At 46.2% G+C, this 18,935-nt stretch overlaps 1 pseudogene; it reads right to left on the bottom strand.

Moving 5' to 3' along the window:
* The window catches only part of LOC123326389, a 51,698-nt pseudogene extending 39,789 nt beyond the window's left edge, over positions 1 to 11,909 (bottom strand).
* Positions 11,910 to 18,935: the final 7,026 nt, after the last annotated feature.

The following is an 18,935-nucleotide window of genomic DNA, read 5'->3' as shown; positions in this document are numbered from 1 at the left end:
GCAGAGAGAGATTGACAGCGAGAGAGGGAACACAAGCAGGGGGAGTAGGAGAGGGAGAAGCAGGCTCACCGAGCGGGGAGCCCGACAAAGGGCTCCATCCCAGGACCCCGGGACCATGACCCAAGCCGAAGGCAGACGCCTAATGACTGAGCCACCCAGGTGCCCCATCATTTGAAACTTTTAAATGGAGAATATATTTACAAATCCCTTGTGAAATTTAAAACAATTAAAGAAAGATGGAGGGGCCCTTGGGTGGCTCAATCAGCTAAGTGTCTCCCTGCCTTCAGCTCAGGTCATGATCTCGGGGTCCTGGGATGGAGCCCCACATCGGGCTCTTTGCTCTGCGGGAAGCCTGCTTCTCCCTCTTCCACTCCCCCTGCTTGTGTTCCCTCTCTTGCGGTCTCTCTCTCTGTCAAATAAATAAATAAAATCTAAAAAAAAAAAAAGAAAGAAGGAAAGATGGAGGCAAAAATCTCAAGGCGAGCACAGCTGGTGTAAATAGACACCTAGACCTTCGAGAAAGTGGTAAAGGTCACCTCACCTTTGGGACACCATAGATAGACTGGCTTTTTTTTTTGTCTTGAATAAAACTTGTCCTCATTTGGTCTGCCATTTTGAGAAGTAAAGTAAGTGCTGGTTTCAGAATTTCTTCCCGAGGATGTAGCTCAGGCACCCGGCTGTACTTAGGACACGCTGTGAGCCAGGTGGCCAGACCCCCTCCCAGGTCGGGGTTTTTCCACATCCATGTGAGGAATTGGCACTCTCGATTTGTTGCTGTTCTCAGAATGTGACCAAACCTGTCCCGAGGGTGAAACCCAAATGCTGAATGCTAGGTCATCACCACCCAGCTCTTTCTGAGCCACTTTTAGAAGAGAATTGAACAGACACGAACTATAACCAGAGTTTTGTAGTTATTTTACACAAAGGGCTCTTTACAGTCCTGTGGTACCTGCCTCCTAGGCTGTTTTGTACAGTAACAAAAACCTTCGGCAAGATGAGGATTCTCGTCCAATGTCACCTGCCTTCTACATGTGGATCGGTCTCCTTGGGCTGATTGAACAAAGTACCATCAGCTGGGTGCCGAGAACCATAGAACTTGATTGTTGGACAGTTCTGGAGCCTGGAAGTCCAAAGTCAAGGTGTCACCAGGGTCAAGTTCTCTTTGAGACTCTGGGTAGAATCCTTCCTTGCCTCTTCCTGTTTCTGCTGTGGCTGGAAACCCTTGGTGTCCCTTGCCTTGCAGACACATCCCTCCAATCTCTTCCTCCTCCAGTCATCATGACATTCCCTTGTGTGTCCGTCTTCACATGGTGGTCTTCCCTCTTCTTGTAAGGACGCCAGTCATTGGACGAAGGGCCCGCTCTACTCCAGTATGCTCTCATCTTAACGAGTCACATCTGCAAAAATCCTAGTTCCAGAGGAGTATTGGGGGTTAGGACTTCAAGATATCTTTTTCCAACCCATAATAATATCCCAAAGCTAGAACTCGAACTCGCATCTTTCCTTCCCACCAAACCAACCTTACGATGATTCACTTCCTGTCTCTCTTCTTTTAAAAAAATCATCATATGTAGACCTTGGTGGTAACTGATAGTGTCAGGTGTACCAGGAAAGTTCTGGAAGGAGGATCTAGTACTTGCTGGGAGACTAATCCCTGACAATTACGGAGGAGACTTTACCTGTGGGGTGATATCCTTGCAGGAAACTGTAGTACCAGACTGCTGGCTGCTGTTAAAACACTTCGGGCTCTTCATCTCCAGATGTTGCCAGCCCATAAAACTGTAGTAGGTGGTGGCTGACGTCATTTGAAATTCTGTAGGCCTGACACCTCGTAAGTTGAGTGAATGTTTGTGTGTGTGTGGTTGAGGTTTCGTGTGATGATGGGGTCAGCTGAGCAGCTCAAGATTTCTGTAGACATCTCTTGCTAAGGGAAGCTTTATAACCTAAAGCCTGTAAACTTGAATATTATGGCAAATTATACAGAGTAGTTTAAGTGACTTTCTTCTTTTAGTGACTAGTAGAACTCAGGATTTTTTTTTCACAGACTCTGATGTGTCCACTGGACACAGGCTTTTGGCTACAAAATTTGAGTGGAGAAAAAAAACAGAAAGCTGGAGAAACGCTGGGCCACCACTGGCCTCTGGAGCTGGATGCAGAATGGATTCTTAGATGGAGAAGAGACAGGGGAGAGAGACAGACAGACAGACACCAGACACCAACCTGAATTGGAAAGAACATAGGCCAGTGTTGCCCGCTGGGAACTGACATCACAAATAGAGTGTGGGTGAATTATAAAGGTGACTTTTTATTTTTTTATTTTGTTGTATTTAGAGAGGGGGGAGGGGCAGAGAGAGAGACAGAAAGAGAATCTCCAGCAGACTCTGCACTGAGCATGGGGCCCAACATAGGGCTCCATCTCACGACCCGGAGATCATGACCTGAGCCCAAATCAAGAGTCGGACACTTAACTGACTGAGCCCCCCACGTGCCCCTAAACGTGACCTTTTAAATAAAGGTCTGGGATAAGAGTGGAGAGAGCATAAAAGCTACTATGGGAAAAGAAGTAGTAGAAAGGTTTGTTTATGTATTATGGAGTTAGTATTAATTTGTTTAAAAAGTGTGTCATCTTAAATCCAGGACTTTCGGTATTTTTAAATGTATCTGTACATGTAAGGGGGGATTTACTATCAGACCATGCAATTATGGCATCTCTAATCACCTGAGGGTGATAACCATGAGCGAAAACTCAGGACGCTTTGGAGTTGCCTCTCCAGGGAGAGCAGTGGTAATGTTTGTTGGGGGCAGATTCACCAGGTCAGTAAGGAGAAAGCTGTGTTTTTAGAAATCAGACCCCTCATACTGAGGCTTGGATATTAGAATTCCGGTCTTAGGCAACTAATCAATTATCCACTTACCTCTTTACCGAATACATTGGTAAGACAAAAGTAAATTCTAGAAGCATATTAAAGCGAAACCTATAAAAAATTGCTTTAGAGACGCAGCTAGATATGGAGGTTTGAGGGTAAAATAGAACTTCACCAAATCCTAAAGCTCCGGTAACTGCAATATTCACAGGGGGACTGGATGTGAACCAGACCCACGGTTGTTGTCAGGGTCGCTGGGTATGTTTCCTTTTTCATTGATGGTTGTGTTGCCATTTTCCGAGTCAGACTTAGGAAGCGGATAAGCCCTTTAGGGACAAAGGGGAATTTGAAAAACATGGCCAATATTAGTATCATTAATATGTTAATTTAACAATGAAAATGTATCGAGTGCTTGCTCAGTGCTATACACTCTTAAGCAGGCATTTTCAGTATTGTAATTTTTAGATGCCTGCTTTTTAAGTGATACTTCCCTTGCATTTCAAGACAGTGCTTTTGGTTTGGTTTTGTTTTTGGAAAGCCCGTCTGACTTTATAATGGAAGGATTCATTTAGTGGAAATTCAGTTTAAGGAAACTTTAAAAAATTTTATTCTGCAGGAGATGAGAGATGCCTACACTGAGAAGTTTTTGTGTTTTTTTTTTTTTTTTTGAGAGAGAGCATAAGCAGGGTGGGGGCAGGGGCAGAGGGAGAGAGAAGAGAGAATCCCAAGCATACTCCACACCCAGTGCAGAGTCAGATGTGGGGCTCCATCCCATGACCCTGATATCATGACCTGAGCCGAAATCAAGAGTCAGACGCTTAACTGATTGAGCCACCCAGGCGCCCCAAGAAGGGGGTTTTAATATGTACCTATGCAGCAAAAATGTTTACTTGATATCTAGTACATGAGCTTAAATCACCAAGAAGTAGAATGTTTTACAGTATACTCTTTCTTAAAGAGAGAAACCATGTCCTAAGAAATCTCTGCAAAGACAGGGACTACATCCTTACCATCTTCGTGTCACCCACAGCCCCCAGCTCAGAACTTGGGAGTATAAAACACGCTCAAAGCATGTTCTTGGGAGGAACGTTTGATCTGGGTATCCAAACCTGAAAGTGCCATTTCTTGACCTACGATTGTCAATGGTTGTTTTTTTTTTAAATGACATTTTCCCTGCTCTCGGTGATAATTAATGCTCAGTTCAGACTGCAGGGTTTGGATGAAGAAATCTGAACAATAGCTAGACAAGACAAAGCCTGTTAAATCTTCTGCAGGCTTCTCCCTCTACTAATGTGGTTTAGAATTATATGTTAGGAGCACTGTATACCAGAAGAATATTGATTGCACTTCAGATAATGCAATTTACAGTTAATAAGATGGTTAGGCTGGTCCAGGGAAATATTTGTTTTGTTCAATAATGTTAGACAGAAAACATACATTTTAATAAATACTGCATGAGAACAATCCTTTTGGGTGAACTTTAAGGAAATAAACATACAACCATATGGCTACACATCAGCGAATTTTCACATCTCTGAAATCTGGTGAGATGTAGTCTCAGGAGTTCTTTGCTTTACAAATAGATTATTTTAAATTGTTCTTGTTCTAGTATCAGAACCTTTGTCTGGCATTTTTCTACGTACCCTTACTATCCAAGGACAGTTGTTGTAGAATAGAATACACAGTATGATTCCATTTGTTTAAATACACACACACACACACACACATACATATACAGATTTATGGTTAAACACACACACACCCCTCTGGAAGATTATCTAACCACAGTGATCATCATGAGGAGCAGGACAGAGTGAGATTATAGGTATTTTCACATTTAGAGTTACAGATTTCTAGGATACTCCAATTTTATAATATGCGTATATTTCTTTTGCAATCAGAAAAAGATATATTGACATACAGACCTGAAGTTGATGACACCGACAATAAAAACAGTGTTGCCAAGAGCCTGAAAGTAATCTAGTTGCAGAGTCGTCCATCAAGATGATTTCCTGCGCGCGTGGGGGGCAGGGTGTGCACTGTGGCACCACCGGACCTGCCACCACTTGAAAGTCTATCGTCGGAGGGAGAGAAAGAGGACATAGGAATGTCTGTCTGTCTGCCCAGACTAGGAAGATCTTGTAGGGGGTGTAAGATGAGACACTGGTAACCGTAAGGGGAGGTGTATCGCGGTGGAGGGGGCGTTGTGCCTTTGCAATTTTGTACCATGTGTCTTTGCCACATGTTAAAAAAAATTAAATATTAAAAGGCTCTGTTCAGGGGCGCCTGGGTGGCTCAGTCGCTTAAACATCTGCCTTTGGCTCAGGTCAGGACCCTAGAGTCCCCCCCCGAGTGGGGCTCCCTGCTCAGCTTCTTCTCCCTCTCCCTCTGCCTCTACCCCTGCTTGTGCTTGCTCTCTCTCTCTCTCTCAAATAAATAAATACTTTTTTTTTTTTATTTGACAGAGAGAGACACAGTGAGAGAGGGAACACAAGCAGGGCGAGTGGGAGAGGGAGAAGCAGGCTTCCCGCTGAGCGGGGAGCCCGATGCGGGGCTCGATCCCAGGACCCTGGGATCATGACCTGAGCCGAAGGCAGATGCTTAAGGACTGAGCCACCAAGGCATCCCAATAAAAATCTTAAAAAAAGAAAAGGCTCTGTTCAGGGCCACACACCACAGCCACTGGTGAGCATCGGACAGGATTCGGTGGGGTAGTTCCTGTGTCCTCCCAATGGCCTCTCACAAGGCTGTCCGTTATATTCTCCCCCCGAGACAGGGCTTCCTTCTCCAGCCATCCATGGGGAAAGACCAGTTTTGTTTTGCTTTTTATTTCCCCAATGTCTTGCAGACTGATACTTTAATAAAATCAATAAAAATGAATTACTGGAAAAATGAAATTAAAAAACCAGGAAGACATACAAAATTCAGGGTCCAATATTTTTATTATTTGATTGAAAAGACATAAAATCCCTCGGGCAATTTTAAAAAGGCGTTCTCTACTGAGGGAGGGGATGATTTTGCCCCCTCCCCCTGCCCCGCCCAGGGGACATTTAGCAATGTCTGGAGACAGTTTCGGCTGTCCCGGCTGGGGAGGGGGTGTTCCTGGCGACTGGTGGGCAGAGGCCAGGGAGGCTGTTCCATGTCCTGCAGCGCCCAGGACAGCCCCCACCCACACCCATGCTAAGGAATAATTAGGCTCAAAATATCAACAGTGCCAAGGTTGAAAAACCCTGCCTTAAAACTTTTTAGGTGGTTAGTTTTTATATTTTTCCCTGGGCAGATGGTGACATTTTGGACCCCGCTCCACAGACGACACTTTGAGAACTGCCCTAATGTACTTACTTTGAACTCTGACCCAGTAAGGTTGTCAGACAGATCCCAACCCGAATTCTCTACTCCTTGAAATCGGTGACACTTTGTCATAAGCAAGAGACCAGAATGAGCACAGGAAAATGAAGAGTAGTGATGAACCATAAGAAAGATGATTCGTGTAGACAGCCAGGCGGGGCCCGCTGCATGAGCCTGGGAAGGCGATTAAAGTCTCTGGGCCGCCATCTTCCCATCTGTGAAATGGGAATCCCGCCCTCTTCAGAAGGCTATTGTGGAGGTGGCGTGTAAATACTAGGATCTCAAAGGGCCTAATCCACGGTGGCACCCAACACACAGCCCCGGTTAGCGCTCTCTGCGACTCCTCTGTCAAAGGACCCGGCCGGGCCCAGGTCGCTGCCAACCTCAGAGCATTGCCCCTTCTTGTCAGCCTTTTCGTTTTTGTGGTGCGGCCGCAGGCGACACTCCTGACATTCTCTCCTCCTTACAGAAGTCCGCGGCTCACCAGAACCTTTCAGCCTCCAGACCAGAGAAGGAGTGAAGGGCGGGAGTGAAGCCGACCTCTCCCGGGAAGATGGAAGGAACTGCTAATGTGGAAAGTGCCAGGCAAATGGGAGGAGCCACGGCTCGCTCTTGGGCCCTCGCTAGCTGCCTTTAATATAAAGCGGTGGGAAAGGAAACTCGGAGGAGAGCAGAAAGTCTCCGCAAAACTGTGCATTTTGTCCCACCCGAAGCGGTGTGGAGAGCAGAGCCAGGCTCCCATTTGCTCACTAGCAAAGAGCATCAGGAAAGGACAGTTCGTGGAGAAGCTTCTGGTGCAAGCCACGAGGCAGCCCCAGGGCAGCCAGCCGAGGCTTTGGCAGGGCCTACCCGCGAGGTCTCACGCAGCGAATTCCAGCTCCACCTTCACGAGCGCCGTGCAGCGGGCTCCGGGCCTCGCGTGCGAGGCGGGAGCCCCCCGGGCCCAGCGCCTGGCACCCCGCGCCGCTGAGCGCTCGCCGGGGAACCAGATCCCAGACGGTCCCGGTCCCTGATCTCGGACCCGGGGCCGACCCGCTGTCCTCTGTGGGTCCCCAGGGAGCGGCAGCTGGGCTAGGAGATCCGGCGGAGATCCCGCGAAGCCCGGGCAAAGCCGGGGCGGGGAGGGGGGTGGGTGTCGGGAGGTGGGGGGGGGGACCCTCCGTTCAGGGCGGAAAGGCCCTTGGCAAGGGTGCGCCCCAACCGAGGCGCGGTGCGTACGATCCGTGCTTCCAAAACTGTCTGTCCGAGAAAACTTCCCTCTCCTTCATCGCTGCCACGTCTGAGTCACGCTCGGGACTCGGTGGAAGCGGGGGAGAAGGAGGACCTTTGCGAGGGCGGCTCTGTTTGCGTCTGAGTCCGCGGCAGGTGCTTCGGAGAGACAGCTGCCCTTGGGGCTGCCATCGGGCGGCGGGGCAGGAGGCCCTCCCCCAACAGTCCAGAGGCTAGAAGTCACCACGCCAGCCGAGACAGGGATGGATGGGGACAGGTACGAATGAATAGCACGTTTGTTAACAGTTACCCGGAGCTCCCTGGAAGGAAAAATCTGTTCTGTTCCAAATGCACATTATTTCAGCTTCCTCTTCATGGCTGCGTCGCCCCCAGCCTCTTTGCTGCTGTCAGTGGAGGGACTGGAGAAAGATGGCTCCTTGATCACCTTCTGTACCCAAGGCACGGGGAGACCCTGGGTACACAAGACAGTTAAGACATAATTTATCTCCCACAGATGCTCACAGCCTGGACAGGTACATGAACTATAAACTAATAAGGACCATGCGTGGGTCAAGTGCTATAAAAATGCACTTAACAAGGATTTGGGAACAGGGGGGAAGGAGCCCAGGAGTGCCCAGGAACAAAGAAATGGTCCCTGCGTGCTTCTGACAGGCTTTCAACATTTGGAGCCGACCGTGATTGATAACCGTGCTCTGACTAGGTAGCAAACACTTCCTCATTTTATGACTCTTTAATTCTGATTCATATTCTCAGGTTTTGCGATGCTGGCAGAACATATAGTCTAAATCTGTATCTTAATCCCACTTACCCAGATTTTTCTCCTGATACATCATTAAAACATCTTTTTACCCAGCACATGCTTGGTGTCACCATTAACTTATATTCTGTATGACGTGCCTTTCAATTTCAAAAGCAATCCTTTCGTATAAATATTCCTGCAGATCATTAAGTCTGGTACTCTGGCACATAATTGGAGGATGAATCCAATAATACATCTCAAACAAACAGTTCCAACACCTATCCATACAACATTTGAGATTGCTTCCTATTTTCAAAGAAAATGATATATGAGGGGCGCCTGGGTGGCTCAGTGGTTAAGCGTCTGCCTTTGGCTCAGGTCATGATCCCAAGGTCCTGGAATCAAGCCCCACGTCGGGCTCCCTGCTCAGCAGGAAGCCTGCTTCTCCCTCTCCCACTCCCCCTGCTTGTGTTCCCTCTCTGTCAAATAAATAAATAAATAAATAATCTTAAAAAAAAAAAAAGAAAATGATATATGAGTATGTGATATATACATATGTATATATAATGTATAGATATGTGTATACATCATATATCATGTACGTACGATGTATACTCGCTTTTTTTCTTGCATGTTAGTCTCAAATTAATTTTTTTCTATTAAATCAGGCAATGAGTGCCTTTGCAAGGCTGAGCTCTTGGTAGATGAGCCCTGTGATTCAGCTTTGCCACGATGAGGTATTCTAGGGGCTTTTAAAAGTATGGAGACATTATTAGGATTAGTAAAAACAGCATCTTCAAAATTATGCAAACTGAAAGTACAAAAAAAACCCCCATTTTAGCTTTTGATGGTTTGATGAAACTTTCTACTCACTGCCTTCGTAATTCATAAGCATCAAAGTCAAGGAAACTGTGGTGACATAATTTGGCAGCCACAACTTCTGAGTCTCAGAAATGCATCAGCTGAATTGAATGTAGTATTTCTTTTTAATTTTAAATGGGTAAAATATAGATTCATGGTTTTAGAATCAGAATCAGTTTAATGACTGGAAAAAGCCTTTCAGAAAATTTGTCCCGAACCATCATTTAACGATGAATACTATCAGAATACAGCTGGTTTATGACTGGAAGCTCCTTTAACCCACACTGGCTCACCTGCCTGATCTGTGAAATGAGACACTGGGCTGTATGAACTCTTGATCCCCTACCACTGCCAACATATTGTAGGAGTCTAATAAATGGTTGTTGAATGAATGCACCTAATGCCCAGAGAGGCTGGTTGATTTGCCTGAGATCACACAGTTAGTCAGGGACAGATACAATTCTGACTCTCAGCCTTTGAGAGTTACATAGAATAGGCTTAGAATAGAAACCTTGACTTTTGTAAAAGTACATAGAGATTAATGAAGAATACACCATAAGAGACACAAAACAAAACCCAATTTAAATCTATTCTAAAACCAAGTCAAACAAACTGCCAATTACATTTCAATTACCTGCATATCCACTTTTTTAAAAAAGAGTTTATTTATTTATTTGACAGAGAGAGACACAGCGAGAGAGGGAACACAAGCAGAGGGAGTGGGAGAGGGAGAAGCAGGGAGCCCGATCCCAGGACCCTGGGATCATGACCTGAGCCGAAGGCAGGCGCTTAACGACTGAGCCACCCAGGCGCCCCTGCATATCCACTTTTTAATCATAGACTGGCGTCCGTTAAATAGTCAGCTTATGTCCCTTGTGTACAAGGGTTGTGGGTTAAATTGTGTCCCCCCAAAATACATGCTGAAGTTCTAACCCTCAGTACTTGTGAATGTGACCTTATTTGAAAATAAAATGTTTGCAGATGTCATCAAGTTAAGATGAGCTTACTAGGGTGGGTCCAAATCCAGTATAACTGGTGTCCTCACAAGAGGAGGGAAATTGGTCAGAGACGTCAGTGAAGAAGGCCATGTGACATTGGAGGCAGTGATTGGAATTATGTTGCCATTAAGTCAAAGAACGCCTGGAACTACCAGAAGCTGGAAGAGGCAAGGAAGGACCCTCTCCTAGAGGTTTCGGAGGGAGCACCTCCCTGCTTACACCTTGATTTCAGACTTCCGGCATCTAGAACTGTGAGAGAATGACTTTCGATTGTTTTAGGCCACACAGTTTGTAGTATTGTGGTAAGGCAGCCCTAGGAAATGAACATACCCCTCATATTTGTGTGGGTTTACGGGGCCCACTTGGGTCCTTCTCTGTCAGGAATCTGAGATGGTGGCTGGGATTGGAGTCATCTGCAGGTATGACTGGGTTGGGTATCCAAGATGGTGCATCTACATGACCACAGGTGATGTTGGGTTTGGCTGGGGGCTCAGATGGAGCTGTGAGCTGGAGCACCTGCACATGGCCTCTTCATGTAGTGTGGGTTTCTCGCAGCGTGGCGGTTGCTCGAGGACAACCATTCCAAAGAAGCAGGAAGTAAAAACTGCTGGGCCAATAAGGCCTTGGCCAGAAAATAGAATGGCATCTGTTCCGCTGCATCCTATTAGTCACACACATTGAGGGGATATAACTGAACTCAAAGTTAGTGATTGAGGGATGGTTCTTTGAGATGTTCTGAGCCATTGCCTCCCACTGGTGATATTGATGAACAAGATTAGGTTGGAGGAAACATTATTCCTCAGGATAGCAAATGCTACCTTGGGACCCAGAAGGGCTAATGAAGGGTTCTGAAGGGTTCTTACGGTTCTAAATTTAAGGAGAGCTTCTTCAATCCATTTTCCCCCATCAGAAACTTTCTCGGGGCACCTGGGTGGCTCAGTCCTTAAGCGTCTGCCTTCAGCTCAGGTCACGATCCCAGGGTCCTGGGATCGAGCCCTGCATTGGGCTCCCTGCTCCGCGGGAAGCCTGCTTCTCCCTCTCCCAGTCCCCCTGCTTGTGTTCCCTCTCTCGCTGTGTCTCTCTCTGTCAAATAAATAAATAAAATCTTTAAAAAACAAAAAAACAAAAAAAAACTTTCTCACCTCTGGGTCACAGCTTAGGAGGCTGGAGGAGACATTTCCTCTCTCCTTGCTTTTGAATCACTTATTGCTGGGATGTCTGGGTGGCTCTGTCAGTTAAGTGAATCATTTATTGCAACTGTTATACCATGTTCAGTGAGTCCCTAGCTGATGAGGAGGGAGTCTCCCTAAAGGCCTCACAATTCTTTACTCAGTTTGCCTTTGTTAAATGCCTCCTGGGGGTCCACGCTGGGTTGACTGCTGAGACAAGGAAATAAGTAGGAATTTTAAAAGTTAAAAAAAAAGGCCTGCGACCTAGGGAGATGGACCCAGGAAGCCTCTCGTAACTTTCTCTTTCATTCTCCTTTCTGAGCTATAGAAGGTGTTTGGGTCTCAGAGCTGTCCTGGCCATGTCTGTCTCTAGACACCCTTTCTTTTCCCACAGGGTGGCTGGCCTGAGATGTTGTCTGGGCCTGAGTAGACCCCCAGAGTTCATAGCACTGGGGCAAACACATTCTAGTTATGCGAGCTCCTTATGACCTGAGAGGTTAACACCTGGAAGGATCACCCTCTGGGAGATAGATTCCTGCTATCCATCTGGGGGAGGAGACCCAGGAACAGAATTCAGAATGGTGAGAAGAAAGAGCTGTACCATACATACCTCTGGTGTGGACTGCAGAGGGCTGCTTTTGGCCTCTTCACAGAAGGGGTTGCCTCTTGTGGTGGGCATGATGGCCTTTATATCGCCCATGCCCTTGAAGGACCCTTGGTGGCATCAGGGACTTCCAAAGGGAAGAGTGGCATGGAGGTTGGGGAGATTTGAGGCCCCTCATCCTTTTCAAAATAAAATTTCCGGGGGGGGGGGGGGCACCTGTGTGGCTTAGTCAGTTAAGCACCTGACTCTTGATTTCAGCTCAGGTCATGATGACAGGGTTATGAGATCGAGCCCCTCATTGGGCTCCATGCTGGGCATGGAGCCTGCTTAAGATTCTCTCTCTCTCTCTCTCTCCCTCTGCCTCTCTCCCACTCTTAAAAAAAATAATAAAATTTACATAGATTTTTTTTCTTTTTATTTTTTTATTTGAGAGAGAGAATGAGAGAGAGAGAGCACATGAGAGAGGGGAGGGTCAGAGGGAGAAGCAGACTCCCTGCCGAGCAGGGAGTCCGATGCAGGACTCGATCCTGGGACTCCAGATCATCACCTGAGCCAAAGGCAGTCACTTTACCAACTGAGCCACCCAGGCGCCCCACATAGATTTTATTTTTAGAGCAGTTTTATGTTCACAGCAAAATTGAAAGGAAGGTACAGAGAGTCCCCATTTCCTTCTGCCCCCCACACATGCACAGCCTCCCCACCATCAACATCCTCCTCCAGAGTGGGACATTTGTTACAGATGATGAACCTCCACTGACAGATCCTCATCTCTCAGAGACCATAGTCAACATTAGGGTTCACTCTTGGTGGTGTATATTCTGTGGGTTTGGACAAATATACAATGACATGTATCCACCATTATAATATCATAAAGAGCTGTTTCTCTAGCTTAAAAATTCTCCTTGCTCCACCTCGTCATTCCTCCCTCCCTCTACCCCCCGACAACCACTGATTTTCTTACTGTCTCCATAGTTTTGCTTTTCCCTTTATACCTTTCTAACCAGAGCAGATCTGGTTTTTTTTTTTTTTTTAAGTATATTTATTATTTATTTAAGTAATCTCTATGCCCAACATAGGGCTCAAACTCATGACCCCGAGATCATGCACCCCATGCTCTTCAAACTGAATCAGCCGGGTGCCCCATGAGAGCAGATCTGTTTTATGTATTGGGCTTTTGTTTAAGGTTTCATTTCAAGACTAGGTTATGCTGCTTAAACAGAAAAAAAAAAAGTTTTATGTTAATGGGTAGTGTCTTGACCCCGTCCTTATTAGCTGTGTGACCCTTGGCAAGTCACTTCACCTCTCTGAAACTCAATTTCTCATCCATAAAATGGGGCTAATGAGGGCTGCCTCACATAAATACTACAGTATGTGCAGTGCCTGGCACACAGTAGGGCCTCAACCAGGGTGAATGCCCTTTTTCTGCATCTCATGCTCACTTCCCACATTTAGTTCCCAAGGTCTGCCTGTTTTGTCTCTAGAGTCTCTCTCTTCTCTCATCTCTATTACAACTCCTTTCTAGTTTAGGTTTGACCTGATTCAGTGTGTCTGAAAACGATGATTAGGCCACACATCTCTGCCGAATGCTCACCCCTAATGCAACAAAGCAGGGAGACATGATTTAGCAATCTGGAGATGAGCATAGGCAGAAGCAGGCAGGCGGGCTCTGCAAGCTGTTTCCTAGTGCAGTTCTCCGGGGTCCTTCCCCCGAAGCCCCCCATGGCCCCCTGGACCAGGTGGTCCCTCTGAGTCTGCGGAGTTATCCCTGTGATGGCATTTAGAGCCTTTCTTTCTTTCTTTCTTTCTTTCTTTCTTTCTTTCTTTCTTTCTTTCTTTCTTTCTTTCTTTCAAGATTTTATTTATTGGGGCGCCTGGGTGGCTCAGATGGTTAAGCATCTGCCTTCGGCTCAGGTCATGATCCCAGGGTCCTGGGATCAAGTCCCGCATCAGGCTCCCTGCTCAGCGGGGAGCCTGCTTCTCCCTCTGCCTCTCTCTCTCTCTGTCTCTTATGAATAAATAAAATCTTAAAAAAAAAAGATTTTATTTATTTATTTGACAGAGAGCACAAGCAGGGGGAGCAGGAGAGAGAGAAGCAGACTCCCCACTGAGCAGGGAGCCCAACATGGGGCTTGATCCCAGGACCCTGAGATCATGACCTGAGCCAAAAGCAGACCTTTAACGACTAAGCCACCCAGGCACCCCTCCAAGTTGCTTTCTTAGCAACCGGTCTCTAACTCTTGCTAGCACTAAGCTCACAAGATACAATGGCACAGAAGCAGCCACATCCTCAGAACTACCCTGGCTTCCCCAGTCAGCTTTCTAGACCATGTCTCCTTAAATACTTATCTCTGGGCATTTTCTGATTAAGACTCTCTAAATACCAAGCCCCCATGTCTCTCTCACATGGATAGCTCCTGAGCTCTCCTGATCAAGCAGGGCCCACAGTCGCCTAGCTGGGCAGAACTTGGTGACTGATCAGAAGCTGGGAATGGAAGAACATTTTTGAGGAGGATCTCAACTTCCAGAACTGGTGACCGTGTCACCACGTTGAACAGAGGACACAGGGACACAAGCTGACTTAGGGACTTCGGCGTGAGCCAGTTCAGTCTGCGGCACTGGTGGGACCCATGAGTGTGGGCATCAATGTCGCCTGTAAGCTTCAGTGAGTCCCAGATGGGCAGGTGACTTTGATCCATCCCCAGGTCTACCTCTTCTGGGTCTACGTCAGTTTCCTCTTATTTTCCATTTCTTGGGCAGGGGTAATTAGCTCTCACTCATGTCCTATTTACAAGACAATTCTTGTATGAGTTGGCATCTAGTGTGATGTTTTTTCTATGGAAGTGCCAAGCATTTGCATCTGAACTATTAGCTTATCATTTGGCTAAGTTGATTAGTTATTGGTGTTTTGATGCTGTATATGAATACATATTACAAATATTATGAAAGAATTTACCTTATATACAAGCAATAAGATCATAGATTCCTTAGAGAAGGAAAATTAGAGATCATATAATCCAATGCCCTCAAGACATCAAGTAACTCAACATGCATTAATTGAGCACCCTCTATGTGTATATGTACACATATAGAAAGAGAGAGAGAATGAATATAAAATGTTAACATTTGGGGAATCTCAGTGAAGAATGTATAAAAATTCTTTGCACTATCTTTTCAACTTCTTTCTGTCTAAATTTTTTTCAAATTAAAAATAAAAGAAGTGGGTGCCTGGGTGGCTCAGTCAGTTAAGCATCTGCCTTCAGCTCAGGTCATGATCTCAGGGTCCTGGGATTGAGCCCCGCTTCGGGCTCCTTGCTCAGTGGAGAGCCTGCTTTTCCCTCTCCCTCTGCCCCTCTGCTCTGCTCATGCGCACTCTCTCTCTCAAATAAGTAAAATCTTTAAAAATAAATAAGTAAAAAGAAGTTTAATACATGCTACCTTACACCTTAAGGACTGAGAAGGGGTGTGGTGATGGGGTGTGTTAATGGTAGGAAGCAACAAACCTTAACAGTGTTTCCAAGAAATTGGTGATCACACAGCCAGATTCTATATACTCCGCTCAACTTCTCAAACATTTCGAAAAACAATCTTTTTGGTTTTTTCCTAGACGCAAAGAGATATAGTTGAATAAATCAGGTCAGAAAATGAAAAGATTCTCTACTTGCTGTTATAGTGGTTGTGAGATACGTATAAATCTCAGCCCAGAAGGAATTAATTTGACTAACGTAGATGTAAAATCAAAATTAATAGGATTATAATCCCTTGGGGGATCTGTATTTGTTCTGAACGCTCTTATCAAATGTTTTGGGGACACAGGACACAATATTATTGTTAAGATACATGGTGGGCTTGGCAGTGGGTCAGACAGAGGAAAGGTAATGGCGGTCATGTGCTTGTCTTTCTTGAAGAAGCCCGATGAAAGGCTGTGATACCAACTAGAGGGCTTGAACTGCAGAACCGGGAACCTGACCCCGGGAGCCTCCTGCAGATATGTTTACCCGGACTGAGACACAGATGTGGCCAGAGCATGTGGTCCTGATTTGTATCAGGGAACTGGAGGCTTATGGATGATCCCCTGCCTCAAAGGAAACAGAGAGCACCCCTAATTAGTTAAGGTCTTATTAAAGTCTAGCAAGATCTGCTCTAAGGGGCAGGCCACCCTAGGAAGACAGGGGAGGGCTGCTTCTTCAAGTATTCAATGAGTGCCTTCTCTATATAAGACACAGTGCAAAACAACGGAATAATGCAGAATAAGGGAAATAGGATCTACCCCTCAGCTGGCTTAGGCACTGAGGACTGCTGACCAGGGAGCTTTCAAAGAACTCAGTTTCCCCATCTGTAAAAGGGGAAAGCCTACCTCCTTCATGTACGAAACCCGAAGATTAAATGAATTAGTGTATGCAAAGTGAGTAGAAAACACTTGGCAGGTATTGGGCACTCTAGCTGCTCGATCTCCTTCTCTCTTTTCTTTGATGCAAGAGCCTGAGTTGTCCTGGGTTACTCTGGTCTATCACCAGGACAGTTCCATGGCCCCAACTCTAGACCTTCTCGTCTTAACCCAAATGTCCTAAGGACAGCTGAACTTGCCCTTCCGGTGCCCCCTACCCCCACACCAAGACGGCTCACTAGAGGGCAAACGTTTATTTGGTTTAGAAGGCCATGGGGTGGGGGGAAACTAGACCCTACGCCCCGCAGCCTGTCCCGAGGGCCGTGCGGGTCTGAAGAAGTGAGCTCACAACCCCGTCCAACAAACGCGTGTTGGCTTTTTCTTGCCGTGGCCATGGGGACGTCCCAATAATGCCTTTGCCCCCATAGGCAATCCCAGCATTTCGCAGCCCTGACCTGGAACCTCCTGGAGGGCTGCAGTGTAAGCGCTCCGACGGAGGCACGAGGCCAGTCAAGTAAGTCCCTCTGTCCCAACGGGCGGAACACTGAGCACTCCATGCCTGTGGGGGAGGGCTGTGTGGCCTCCCCCCAGGGCAGCCACCTCTGTTGGGTGCTCTGCGCTTTCACCTTAAAGCTCTGTGAGCACCTCAAATTTGCCGTGCTGGCTGGTGGAAGAGTTTGTGGTGGCAGAAGAATGTGCTCCATGTTCTAATTTCCAGACTAAAACCACCCCTGAGTGTGGTTCCTCAGGGTACGCGGAGAAAATCACATGCAGCTCATCTAAGAGGACATGAATTCAAAAGCTGCCACTCAGCTCTGAGGGAACAACACTTATGCTGGAAATTTGAAGGGGCCATCATGGGTGTGGCCTTGGTCTTCGCTTGCCTTGTCATTGTTGTCAGCGACAGCTGGACAGAAAAGCTCTGGAAAAGGTCCGGAAGCAAATCGAGTCCATACAGTTACCTTCCACTCTTTGATAGGGGTCTTAGGGATTGTACCTCGGACACAGACAGTAGAATGAACAGACCTGTGCCCTTCGTTCTTGGGAACTTGTGGTGGTACCTCCTTCTCTGTCTCTTGTCTAGATCATTAACGAGCAAAATACAGAAGAGTTTTCTTCTCTGTTATAATTTGGTTTGGGACAGGAAGTCCTGGTGGCAGAAATGGAATAGCAACTTTAGGCCCCAGTTTACCAACTACCAATCTTCCCCTTTTTCTGGTACTTATTTAAAATTTTCAGGATATAATTTCAGCAAAAAAGTTTATTTCTCAGCCAAAACCTCTGTTTCCCCCAACCCTAACCCCAAAGAAAAAATAAAATTGCAGATGTATAACAAAAGTAAAAAAAAAAAAAAAAAAATAGAAGGCTACGCAGTTTTAAAATGTGGATATATTGGGGCCGCAACAGTGATTTCAATTTGTAGATTTCACCACGGTTGTGCTATCAGGCAGTGTTCAGGTTTATTAATTTTATATGCATTGGAGTCTTTGAAATTGTTGGTTCATGTGTATGGAAATAAATTTTCATGAAATGAACTACGAGCTCTGTTATACAGGACATCTTTAACACTAGAGTAAAATAGCTTTTAAATTACTAGAATGGCAGGTTTCTGCTATAAATTTGTATCGGGGAAGGGGGGAGGGGAAAGAAAGCACAGACGGAGCAAAAAGAGAAGAAGAAGAAAAGAAAGTGGATGTGAAATCGCTGTGCTTCTGGTTACGTTTGGGGAGAAATTTCCCCCTGGAACCCAGACCCCACCCTACGAAGCCCTGTCAAGGTCGGGATTATGTATGCTTAGGAGAAAGCCAGTGGGCAAACCAAATTCCTCCTGAGCATAAATAAGCCTTCGGAGCTGAAGCTGAGCTAGAAGGAAACGATAAGGGGCCGAAGTAAGGTTGCGATTGTAGGCAGCCTCCAACAAGCATCTGCTTCAGATAACTGGGCTCAGACAGGGAGGAAATAGGATCTCACCGTCCCTGGGCTGAAACCAGAGCCCAGAGCCTCCCTCGATGGAACCGAGGCTCTGCTGGCCGAGCTGTGGACCAGGCGGGAGGAGTCGATGCTCTAGTTCTGGCTGAGACCACATCATCAGCTATCTGCCTGGGAAGAAGGCCGCTCAGACTGCTCTTTCCTCCGTCGAGTTAATTTCTCCATCTGCCCTGGGCCACAGCTCGATGGGAGATATTTCATAACCGCTTACAGAATGATTCAGGTCTTCACAAAACCAAAACTCGTGCGAAGTACAGGATCCCACGGAGACCAAGGGAAGGAGCCATGGAGAATGTCTGTTGGTAGAGAGGAAATGTGGTAAGTTGAACCAGGAGCTTAGTTTTTTTTTTTTTTTTAAAACAAGCATAAAGTTGCACATGGTAATGCTTTACTGGACTGACAAAGAAGGAAATGAAGTTGAAAAGCAAACTCTTTGAATCTAGGCAGAAAAAAGAATTTTATTTACATTTGCCCCACAATTTTCTGTTCTTTTCCTTTCCTCTACTTTTTCTCTGCCTAAGAATGAATTTTGAATCACGTTCAGTTGTTACTAGAAATCTGACAGTATTTCTAGGTGTGAGGGCAGAGTCCGTGCTTACAAATCGCTGTGCTTATTTCACAATCAAAGCGTGCCCGGTAATCTGTTTCCATAGAGTAGCAGATGTGATTTAGGACACTGTTGGCAGTCTCTGATTTTACTTGTTGCAACATGGACTGAAGACTTAACAACTGATTCCAGAACTTGGCAT

The sequence above is a fragment of the Neomonachus schauinslandi genome, chromosome 12 (assembly GCF_002201575.2).
Source record: "Neomonachus schauinslandi chromosome 12, ASM220157v2, whole genome shotgun sequence".
NCBI lineage: Eukaryota > Metazoa > Chordata > Mammalia > Carnivora > Phocidae > Neomonachus > Neomonachus schauinslandi.
The sequence above is the reverse complement of the archived record's forward strand: the minus strand, read 5'-3'. Positions and strand labels throughout refer to the sequence as shown.